This window comes from Centruroides vittatus, unplaced genomic scaffold, assembly GCF_030686945.1.
Source record: "Centruroides vittatus isolate TY-2023 unplaced genomic scaffold, ASM3068694v2 contig_1079, whole genome shotgun sequence".
Classification (NCBI taxonomy): domain Eukaryota; kingdom Metazoa; phylum Arthropoda; class Arachnida; order Scorpiones; family Buthidae; genus Centruroides; species Centruroides vittatus.
Genome location: NW_027120694.1, coordinates 327,794 through 340,684, shown reverse-complemented (window position 1 = coordinate 340,684; position 12,891 = coordinate 327,794). Strand labels below are relative to the sequence as shown.

General features: G+C 27.3%; 1 protein-coding gene across 1 annotated transcript in view; it reads left to right on the top strand.

Annotated features, from left to right (window-relative positions):
- The window catches only part of LOC136974426 (TGF-beta receptor type-1-like), a 60,633-nt gene that overhangs the window by 30,002 nt on the left and 17,740 nt on the right, over window positions 1-12,891 (top strand). The gene's annotated exons all lie outside the window — the stretch shown is intronic.

Genomic DNA, 12,891 nt, shown 5'->3' with positions numbered 1-12,891 from the left:
ATTTGATTTGTAATAAATAGCTGTACAATATTAAGTTCTCCAGATTAAATTTGTATCTTGAAATTAATTGTATGAAATATTTTCTAACAATTGCCAAATCTACAATTTAACGTAAAAAAAAATAATAGTAATCTATTATTATTACGTTGGGTTATGTGAGATATACTCGGTTAACACCGGTGGCTGTGTACTATGCCAGACCAGACTCAAGACATAGCAACCAAAACAAAACTAAAATTAAATAAGCGTATCAGTGTCAGTGTCTGTATTCAGAAATTTCCTAACAATATTACATGTATTCAATATGATGGCCTTCTATAGTGTGATGTATGTATTTCTATTCAATTATAATGTTCCCAGGCTTTTGTTAATGTGTGTGGTATCATACCTGTAGAGGAGAGAACAACAGGTGCAATAAGCACCTGCTTATTGTACCTGTTGTATCCATCCTCCACAGATGCCTTTTTCCTGGGCAAATTCTGTCTACTTGCTAATTTTTTCAGTGCATACATTTTGTATATTGTGAGTGTCTGGAATGGATATGTCTATAATGTATGTGATTTTATTGTGTTTGTCAATGAGTGTGATGTCTGGTCTGCTGTGGTAAATTGTTTTATCTGTGATTTTGGCCGTGTCGTAGTACATTTTGTGCGTGTTGTTTTCCAATACTGTCTGTGGAATGTATTTGTAGTATGGTTTGTGGATCTCTAATAATTTGTGTTCGTTTGCAAGCTCTTGGAGTATTATATTTGCTACTTGATTATGTCTGTGTAAATAATCTGTCTGTGCCAAGAGCTTGCAACCAGAAGTGATGTGTTGTATAGTTTCTGGCATGATGTAACATTTTCTGCATGTGTCATTTGTGAGTGTTGTATCTCTGAGTGTGTGTTTTTCTGTAGTTATTATTATTATCGTCGAAAGTCAGAATATCACTATTAAATGTTCCAAATATTTGAATAAGAGAAAATACATTGTATTAATATAACATTTTTCGGAAGAAATTATTTCCCAACGAATTACGGATAAACATTTTTTCACTTATAATTATCCGAATAACGAAAAAATGAGAGAGAGAATTTCTTATTATAAGCCACAGTTCAACAGATTTTCCTCATCTAAGTATTATTGTCAGAATTGAGGGGTCAAATTGCAATATATATAATACCTTGAAAAATGTTTAGTGTTTTCACGCAAAGAGTTTATGCAATATACAGTCTGTTGGTTGTATATATTTGTTTTTTACTGTATTCAATTTTTATCAGTTTTTATTTTTTCTAAAATTCTTTGATTAAACCACTTGTATTTTAAATACTGAAATTAGAAATAATCAAATGTTTCATTTCTGTATAATATAATTTTTATATTTGTAAAAGTTGTGAATCAATATATTGTTTAAATTACAAAAATTATATTTTGAGTAGGGTTTTTAAACTTGTTCGTTTATTAATGCAAGAATAAATATATATAAAATTATTCAAAATTTTCAAACTTAAGTATTTAACATAGTTTGCCCGAGTTTATATCTTTAACATTATGTTAAGAAGGGAAAATTTGTAATTGTCACAAATATATTGATTATTACAAATTATGAGAACAGTTATAACATATGAAATTCATATCGGTACTTTCATTAACTACTATATACTATATCATGTTTAATACATAAATACGATTATGAAACTCCAATTGCATTTTTGTAAGGAGGAAAGGGCATTGAAATTTTAAAAGGAACGCCCTTTAACTCCCAGAAATTTGATGTGAATGACTGATAAATGTTACACCTATTGAGTCTTTTTAGTATTTAATTATTTTATCTTACATTTTGTCAGAAAATGGTGTAAATTAATTTTAAACATACGGAAACTCTATCATCTCGTTTTCTAATTCCTGTTTAATCTTTTAATGATTAAATTTAACACGGAGAAAATTTTAAAATAAACTTAATTTTCCGTAGAATACAGTAAAACCTGTCAATGGCGACCATTTACCGTTCCTTCAAAAAGTGGTCTTTTAGACAGGTGGTCGTCCAATACAGGTGGTGCTATAATGCCGTATTTCCACACGTATTTTGCGCACAGATATGGCTAAAGGCCATATATACTAAGCAAAACTCGAGGTGAGCAAAAATACGAGAATTTTTTCAACAATAGACCTACATTGGGACTGTATTTTATACTTACCGGATAACTCGATTAAAAGGAGTCGTCGTGATTTTATAAGGCAGATTTAATACCAGTATTTTAAAGATTAATACAGTATTCTCACACTTTCTTTTTTCCGAGATAATTAATTCAAGTTGGTTCTCTTCGTTTGTTCCTCAGTTACGTGTATTACGTCATCAGTATACAAGCGCCCATCGCTTTGGTTTTGGTTTTCGTTAGTTTAATCTTATTTTAACTTTAAAAATACTGTATTTTTAAATATTTAATAGTTTTATAAGTACAGTAAAAATTGTTAATTGATAATAAAACGATTTTATTATTTCTTCTCCTAATACGATTTCATTACATCAATGACAATCGCGAAATGGGAAGGTTGCCTGTAAAACTGATTTTGTGTTAATGCGTTTATTGTTTGCCTGCGAAAATTACTTGAATATCGTTTTTATAAAAATATCGCGGAACTAAGGTAGGTTGATACGGAAACTATTTATCGCACATGTAAATGAGCTTTGTGTACTGTAAATGTAGTACTGTACTGTTATGTACAGCGCCGGATCCAACAGGTGCGAGGCCCGATTGAATTTTTTTTGCGGGGCCCCTCAAACTTTAAATAACAAAATTAATTAACTGTTAATTCACATATTGAAATATGTTGTTTTATTTTTAATAATAACATACCTAGATATTTATTTTTGTAACATGTACTGTACTATTTTTAAATATATAAATTTTGACGTGATGCGGGGCCCCGATTGGCACCAATCGCTCCAATCGCCTAAAATCCGGCCCTGGTTATGTACTGTAAATGAGTTTTAAAAGAAAATAAACAAATTTTATCAAACGATGAGACCTGCCGATTAATTGTATCGTATACAATATTTTATACCCCTGAGGAAAATACTGTAGATCTACAATACAATAAATTGTGTTTTCCCACAGTTAAACTTCGCGGCTAATTGCCGTTGCGATAAACCATTTTCACTTTTTCTGATAAGTTTAACCCGATCTTCTAACGACAGCACTTCGCATTTCGTTTTCGGACAATTTCGAACAAACTGAAATGAATTTCCTTTGTTGCTAGACTATTCATTAACACCTAATTTCAAGGGTGGGAGAAGTGTCCGAGGTGGGTTCGAACGATAGTTTAGACGGAGAAGTCGTCGCTTATTACAGTTGTTATATGTTGTATCGGACCAAAAATCGATGCCGCGGCCGCTTTACACAGGTGGTCGTTTAATACGGGTAACTTAAACGAAGACTCCGTGTATAAACTATTCCGTGCCAGGAATTTTTGCCCGTTTTGACAGGTGCCCGTCGAATGCAGGTGGTCGCCTAAGCAGTTTTTACTGTATACGATTTGAATTTTTGTTCAACCTGTTAAACTTTAAAACATAAGTAACAGGTAAAATTATAATATTAATTTATTAAAACACTGTTATATTAGTGATTGTTCTATAATATCTCATATCAATAATAAAATTTATTTCTATTTATTAATTTTTATCAAAAAGTAGCCTCTAAGGGTCAGCTGATTTATCGGAGGGTTAATAAATTGCAAGAGTTCATTTGGAGATCAGTGGCAAAATTAATTTTCATTATATTTAAAAATAAAAAATAAAAAGTAATAATTGATACAATATGTATTTAAATATTTATATATATATATATATATGTGTGTGTGTGTGTGTGTGTGCACATGCATTTGTATTATTAATAAAGTTTTAACTAGTAATGCAAGTGTTCATTTCTTATATATAATGACATAAATGGACTCTTGCATTATTAGTAAAACTTCTATACAATAGTAATAGAAACTGGAATATCGAGAGACATGACCTTCACCTAAGAAATTATTTTCATAGCTCATTGTTTCCTGGATTATATTGGACATACACAGGTATTTTGTTATAATTAATGATAAATACCTTGTACAGGTATAGAATTAAAATACGATTTAATGTGATAAGATCATATACATTTTTTATTCAGTCAAAATCCTTTGATTATTGCTTTAATTTAACAAATTTATTTTTAGTTTATTATGTTTTATGTATTTTGGGAAGTGTCAAATCTAAATTTGCTACTGATCAAATTGGATAAAATTAAAACAAAGATGAAAGAAAATAGAAGAAAGAACAGGATATTAACATGCTGGATATTAAATGATATATCTTCTTTTTAAACCCATTTATAACAGGAATATACAGCATTTTTTGATTTGCAATGCCTAAACTGGATGCCTTAATTATATATAACTCGAAAGTTCGAAAAAGTTTGCGAAGAAAGGTTTTCTCACGATTTACGCCGGTAACAGGTTCCGGATTTAGTGTTTATATATAATTATCTCATTAAATCTCAGTTTTTATTTTATAATTCTTCTCCATAATCCTATGGATTTCTTTTAAAACTTTCTGTAGCAAATACTTTCAAATTGAGAAATAAGATACAAGTTTTTCAAATGCTTATTAAATCTATTGTTTTTAGTTACTTATTAAAACACTCAATTCTTTTAAATATTTTTATATACTTAGGAAATTATAAACTTTTAAAAATTTTTCATATAAATTAATGAGTTTTTTTAGTAGTAACTAAATTTGCTGTGTAATCACATTTTTTGTAAGAAATTTTTTAATTACAGGCTTTACTAGTTTTTAATAATATGTGTGGTTAAATAGGATGTAGTCACAAACACTTCATCAGTCTATATGTCATTTTTATGTAATAAATACCGTATTTTACGGACTATAAGACGCTAGGACTATAAGATGCACCTTAATTTTTAAGCAATTTTTAAAAAAATACCTATAAGATGCTACGGACTATAAGACACACCTGAATTTTGGAGGTAATTTTTCGAAGAAAAAAGTGCATCTTATAGTCTAAAATACGGTAAATATAGTTGTATTGGAGTATAGGTAATTTGATAGTGTTTATTCATTTGTTTGGATGCTGTGTATTCCTAGTCTCCTTTGAATGGGGAGAAATCTTATCTTGGATTCTATGAAAGATAATTGCATAGTTTAAATTAGTCGTAGTATCTCAAGACTAGTATCACAAGTACAAAATATTTTTGTCCAGTTAAAATACTCTGTTAAAAAAATGAGTGCTGAAACTGAGGTTTTGGTAATGGATATTATCTAATTATTAATAATTAATATACAATGTATAATTGATGATATAAATTTATATAAATATTATCATCAATCATAAAACTATTATCATTATCATAAAAGAAATCTGTTGTATTAAAGTAAAAAATAATAATAAATAGACAATTATGCCTTAATTAATGATGGAACAAGAATTAAAACAAATATGCAAATGTTTCCGGCTAATTTACCATCTTCAAGCACGAGAGAAAGGAATAATTCAGCTGTTTTTTTTTTCTAAGCTGTTACAGTTGAATCCCCAATAATTTCCACCTCCCAACAACAGCCATTTTTTCAGGACTGTTTCTTTTTTGAAATGCATACGAAATAATCTCAAAACAACAGCCATCTTTTATGTTTCATCAATGGGTTCAGAGGTTTGACTGTATATACGGTTTTGAAGCAGTTATTGTATTTTGTATAGATGATAATATAATAATTATTTATACAGAAAAAATTATTTACCTTATTTTCCGGCGTATAAGACGACCCCTGACTTTTACAGTTAAAATATAGAGTTTGGGATATACTCGCCCTATAAGACGACCCCCGACTTTTGAGAAGATTTTCCTGGGTTAAAAAGTCGTCTTATACGCCAGAAAATATGGTATATCATAAAATAAATGGACTGAGTTCTTTAAAATAGACTGTTAAGTGTGTGTGTGTTTTTTTTTTTTTTTCTTTACAGAAATGGGACAGAATAACAATATCTTTGAGTCAATTGTTTTTGTTATTAATATCTATAAAATTTAACATTCTAATAGTTCTGATTTTTGGTCAAGAATGAATATTCTGAATCAAATAAAATGAAGAAAACTTTGAGAATTGTTCATTATTGATACATAAAATGCAAAACATTAAATAACTTCTTAATCACTGTTATATATAAATTTTAATACAAAATATATAATTCAATTAATTTTACATAAAATTGTTAATATTCCTATAATCACATTTATCCTTTAAATCAGGGAAAAAATATTTAGTAATAAACATAATTATAAAGTAAATAAACTTTATAAACAAAAATAAATATTAGTAATTTTATATACCAGGCTTAATGTATTTATTTTAAATTAAATATTCTTAGTACGTTATTCATGTAGATGCTTTAATATATAAAATTAATGGCGCACGTAGCGAATATATTGATTTATAAATTACTCTTCTTTATTATTTTATTAAATAAATTAAAAAGAACTTTACAGAAATTGACAATTGAAACAAACTAAATAAATATTTATTAATCATAAAATTTTAATTAATTGAAAATAGATGACAAATTTTAATTAAAATTATATGCTTGTCTGTGTTTAGAATTTGAATAATTAAATAAATAAATTTTTAATCTATCCAATATAAACAGAGAACTATTTTTTGAAAATTTAATAATAGCTCGACGTAACTATTAATAGAATTTATTCAAATTTTTAAAAGTTAATATTATACTATTTTAATCTTTTACACGAAATATTTCAATAGGAATATTTGCTCAAATTAATGGATTAATTGAGAAAGTCAAGCTAAATAAGCATGCTTCTTAGATTGCAGATAATTTAGTATCAAATATCTTTTTTGTTTTTTCAGTTGAGTTGCGGTGATAATATAATAAAAGAAATGTCGAATAGTAATATTTGTTTAATATTCCGACATTTTTATTGTGTTTCATTCAGTCCAAAGGATGTTAGTCATTCATTTACATTTATTCCTATTGTGATTTCCTTGTTGTGTGTCACGGATATATTATTTTTAATATTTAAATCTAATTGTAAATCAGAAGTGTTTTTGTTTCTGAATTATTAAAGTTTTTAATTCTATAACCTTAGAATAAAATGATAAATTTATATTTATTTTATTAAATTGTAAAAGAATTTTTAGTTTTAATGTTTAATTTTCATAATTTAGAACTATTTTCTTATATATATATAAAAAGATTCTGTTACTATGTGTATATCTGATTATTTTAATTGATGATTCTCATCTTTTGGATCTAATTACACAATTCATTTTTGTTGTTTTCAGATTTAATTATATGATATGCCATATCCTTATTACTTTACAGATGTAGTAAGCATGTGACAAATGATCATTTAACAAATGTTTTAATGAATTTCAGTTAAAATGATATTTTCAATTTTTCTTATTGACTAAATCATTTTCTATACCTATATACTTATTCATTTTTTTAATTTAATTTATAAATTATAGCCTATTTAAAATTAAATTCTGAATGATAATTGATGGAATTTATCTTGATTTTTTTCTTAAAAGAAGAAAATGACGATAAAATTGTTGCTGTATTGAATATAATTGCGTAAAAGTATACAGTAGGCATAGTAGTCAGATTGAAATCTAGTGATAGAATATGAAACCGTGTGTGCTTGTATGCATGCACGCACTGTTTCATATTCGAAATAATTGATACTAGGCATACACGTGTGCACACAAGCGCGCACACGTGTCAGCATAGTATTAATAATTTCTAAAACATAACTGAATATTCTTCTTTACGAATTAAATTCTTTAAACAAGTTTGTTAGGTGTGTTTTTGCAGCAACGGGTTTAGAAATATGATTTTGTTTTTAATTATTTCTTCTATTAATATCTATAAAATTCAACATTCTACGAGTATGAGTTTTTGTTTAAGAATGCACGCAATCAGTCACAAAAAGCACAGTTTTTAAATGCCATCGACATACGTAAACTCTAACATCATACAACCTACACTTTTCATTAACACACGGAAATATCTTTATCTTTGCAAAAAGTAATTCTGATAGTTGGCCTTGGTCTGCTCAGTGGCATATTCCAGGGTCATTCTATATATATATGAGGTGAATTTTTTTTTTAATATTAACTCTTTATCAATCTACAGATTAATTCTTATTAATAATATATGTGTTAAATGGCAAGAACTTATCTTTTAATTAAATTGCTTCAAATTAAATTGTAGATAAATATATATATATATATTTATCTACAATTTAATATATATATATATAAAGTTGCTTTTTAATATATTTTGTGCAAGAAATGAATTATAATGGAAATTGAATAAGATTGATTTTTTTTTTTCCAATGTAGAAAAACAAATATTGTATTAAATATTTTAAAGTGATAGATGAATAAAAATAAAAGTGAAGCATGAAATCTGGAACGTGTGCGTAGAAAATATATATTGTTACATCATTACATAATAATTGAATTTAATAAAAATAAAATTAATGTAGAACGAATGCTTTCGTTAACGGTTACTAAAAATCTGCAATCGAATGCATAAAAATTTATCTACAGTCTAATTTTTAAAATAATATGATACAAATAAAGATTAAATTTACTTTATTGCTGTTTTTGTTATCTTGCTTAGAACATAATATGTATATATATGAATGAAAATATATATTCTAAATCATATCTGCAATAATGTTCAATATTTTGTAAGTGTTGAATTTTATGTTATATGATTTTCATCTGCAATCAGACATTATTTTTCAAGTCAGCCCACATTTGAGTTGTTTATATCAAACATCTTTTATGAGATGAATTAGTGAAGCCTTCATACAAAAATATTGAGAGATTCTGTTGTTGAAATAATTTTATTTTCTAGTCAATTTTCCTCCTTGTCTCGTCAAAGTTACTACAATGTGTAATAATGCATCGTTGAATTTATTGAACCTAAAGTTGTAATTATTTATTGACATTAAATATTATTATTTAAGTACTTATACTTTGAATACTATTTGTTTTTAGATGCCTGAAAATGAACATATATATATTTACTAGCTGACCCGGCCACACGTTGTTGTGGCTCAAAATGTATCTATTATAAATGTATAACACTTCCCCGTGGGGGGAATTTCAAAAAATCCCTTCTTAGTGTACATTCTCTTGACGTACCCTATTAAAACGCAATCAAAAACGCATCTAAAATAGTATAATAAAAGCCGAGTTCTTCACAGTAAGCCTTAATCCCGTCACTTTTCCCGCTGGGGAATATCGAAAAATCCCTTTTTAGTGTATATTCTGTTGACGTAACCTATTAAAACACAATTAAAAACGCAAAAAACCGCATGTAAAATAGTATAATAGAAGCCGAGTTCTTCACGGTAAGCCTTAATCCCGTCCATCTCCCCCACTGGGGGGAATTTCGACATGTATATTATATAAACACACGTGCGTATTCGAATGCAACGGTAGAAACAAACGAACGTTATATTTTATTTATGCTTATAGAAAATGATCTGCTTCAGTCCATTCTCACAGAAAAGCAGAATGCCTCACAGAAAAGCAAACTTAGGTCGTCAGAAGGTAGCGCCATCTGTTGGACATAAAAGCCTTAATCCATATATAAATATATTTTTGAAAGGGGGGAAATGGTGTAGGGGTATAAAAATAGATAGTAGCCGATTCTCAGACCTACTGAGTATGCATACAAAATTTGGTAAAAATCGGTAAAGCCGTTTCGGAGGAGTACGGTAACTAACATTGTGACACGAGAATTTTATATATAAGATTTATTTATTTAAAAAAGCATCTCCTATCCAATTTATAACTATTAATTCACCGTTAAGAATTATGTATTTAAATAAATAATACATTAACTACATAGACATGTATTAAAATTTAATAGTTTTTTTAGGTTTCATTTTCTTTTATGGTACATGATTTTACATATTTAATATACTACGAAATTGATTTGTTCTATTTATAATAAATTTATCATTGATTATTTAATCAGAAACACTGTTATACATATTTATTTCACTAAATAAATACTTATAAATTGTTTTTGAGTAAATATTTGTGTATGTTTAACGTTTTCAACAAAAATTGGCAGATATTCTTATATGGAGTGAGCTATAGATCATTAGTTAAGTATTAGTTTGTGTTTAATTGCCAAAATTATTTTTTGTGACTCATAAATCATCTCCCTTGTCTACATTTCTACAAAATAAACAATCATACATATAAGATAGGAATTATAGATTTATTATTAATAAGTTAGTCAGGTTTAAAATTTCTTCAAATTTAGATGACATTCAGGTAAAGTTTATGAGTATTGTAACACTTAAAACATCAGTAGAAAATAATGACAATGTATTGTGAATAATGTATATATGTGAAATTAACATATGAAAAAGTTTTGTATACAAAACACCTCACAAATTAAACGATTTTTTTTATTTTAATAATAGTCTAATATAAATAGCCAAGGAAATTCTAGAATGCTATATAATTATACTGTACCAGCTAGAATTTCCACTTTTTACTTACAAAATTACATAACTAATCACAGACTTTTATTTATATTTATTGGGGTTAGAATATATTGAATTTTACTGTATCTCTTCAGTATGACTCCAATATCACACCTTCACTTCTAGGAAATCCTCAATATCATTGATATGTAAATTTTGTGATAACCACCCTTCATTTACATCTTCACAATGATAGCTATGCTAGGATAGTAATTTTCAATTTTTTCTTGAAGCCGGCACCTTAACTGGTACGCGCAATACTACTGTTACTCAATAATTTATTTAAAGTTTAAATAAATTAATGTAACAAGATGTTGAAACATTTTGGTGCTCTTGAAAATCAAGTTGATAACAACTGGATAATTAAATTATTATTATTATTGTTATTGTTATTATCATCATCCAAAAGCACACTTAAATAACTTTTTTACCATTTTAAATTTCCAATTAAACAAAGTTCACTTTCAAATTCTATCAAAATATAGAAAACTTTAATTCTAATGATTGAAATATGTACTGTGTATATGTATAATATTTTTTAAAACTTACAACTCACCAACCAATTAACCGGTGTGAATAACATTTAAGTGACGAACGTTTTTGTTAACCCTTCTGGGCACTTCTTCAGGTTTCTTCTTAATTCAAAACAGGCTGTTATTCACATCAGTTAATTGGTTGGTGAGTCGTAAGTTTTATATACATCTTGGTGGTGTGCAGTTAAGTACAATATTTTTTACAATAGTTTTTATTCTTTTTGTTCTCCTCCCATCTATTCAATTGTCCTGCTTCTTATACAGTTCAGTTTGTTAACAAATGAATAGTATAAAATGCTTCTTGTGTGAATAATTATGTTAAATTTTCAATTAACTGTTAATATGTCTCAAAAGCAAACTTATCATAACGACCACAAATGACTTTAAGGTGACTGTTTTATCATTTTAATTTTGTTGAAATGTCTCTGTAGATATAATATTGTTTGCAACTGAAGAGGGATGAATGTATAAGTCCGAAATGCATACTGGAGTCAACAAAATTGAAATGATAAAACAGTCACCTTAAAGTCATTTGTGATCATTATAAGTTTGGTTTTGAGACATATTAATAGCCAATTGAAAATTTAAATGAATAGTTGTGCATGGCAGGTCTTACATGAAAAAAATGCAGAAACTTTAGCAGAATAAGAGATAACTAAACAAATAATTAAGAAAATAGAATTATGTAGGTATATATATATATATATAGTAATTTCTCAAGTTAATTACAGAATGAGCAATTTGTTTACAAAGGAGTAGAAACTAAAGCTACAGTATTAAATGGTTATACATGTATGTAGGTACTGTGTATTGTACAATAGAAGAAATAGTCAGATTTGGCAATTGTTTTATGGCTAGTGTCATTCCTGATGCCACACACTCTCTTTTTATCTGTATTTGAGACTGGCCAGAATAATTGCATTCTATATGGGACAAACAAGACATGATTTTTCTCCAACATCTCTAGCTATAGTATCAGCTAGGCTTTATACATACTACTAGGCTTAATCCTTAACTTTGATGATTTGACAGTGAGTCCATTGAGAGTTAATCATTGTGCTTAAAGAATTTTTTTATATTTGTTTATACACATTATCTGTTTTATTTTCATTCTTTATCTAGCATTGTCTTTTATATTCCCTCTTTCTCTATTTATTAAATTCTTGTTAGGTGACACTGAGACAGATTTCTTTATTTTAAATATAGATATTTAGACATTTTTCTAAATTATGTAAATTTTTAGTTTGTAACATGTAAAACAAAGAAAGGAAGAGAACACTAGTCCTCTATCTGTATTAACTGGATTTATTTTCAAGGGTCCTCCTCAGGAAGAGCACTTGAAAGTAGTATATATAGATATTTTGTTTGCTGTTGTTTTCTTCCTTTCTAAGCTTGAATATTATAAACAAAAAGTTTATATTATTTAGAGAAATATTTAAATAATTTATGAATATTGTAGAAGAAATTAATGTAGTGAAATAAAAGTTAACATTAGCCAAATAAATGTGTTGTCATGTCTATATATCAACATTTGTGTTGTTAAGACACTACCAATTGTTGAATTTTGACATGATATATATTGGATATATTGTAAATTTAAAAAATTCTATATAATAAATATTTTGTTTAAAAATGTCAAAATTGAATTTTCTCAGTTTTAAATGCAATATTTATATTATTTCATGAATCTTTGCTGGGAGCTACACATTATTTGAATGAGACTCTAGAGTGTAAACAGAGTATATATACCTGTGACCTGACTGTACTTCACATCCTGTTAAATTTATGT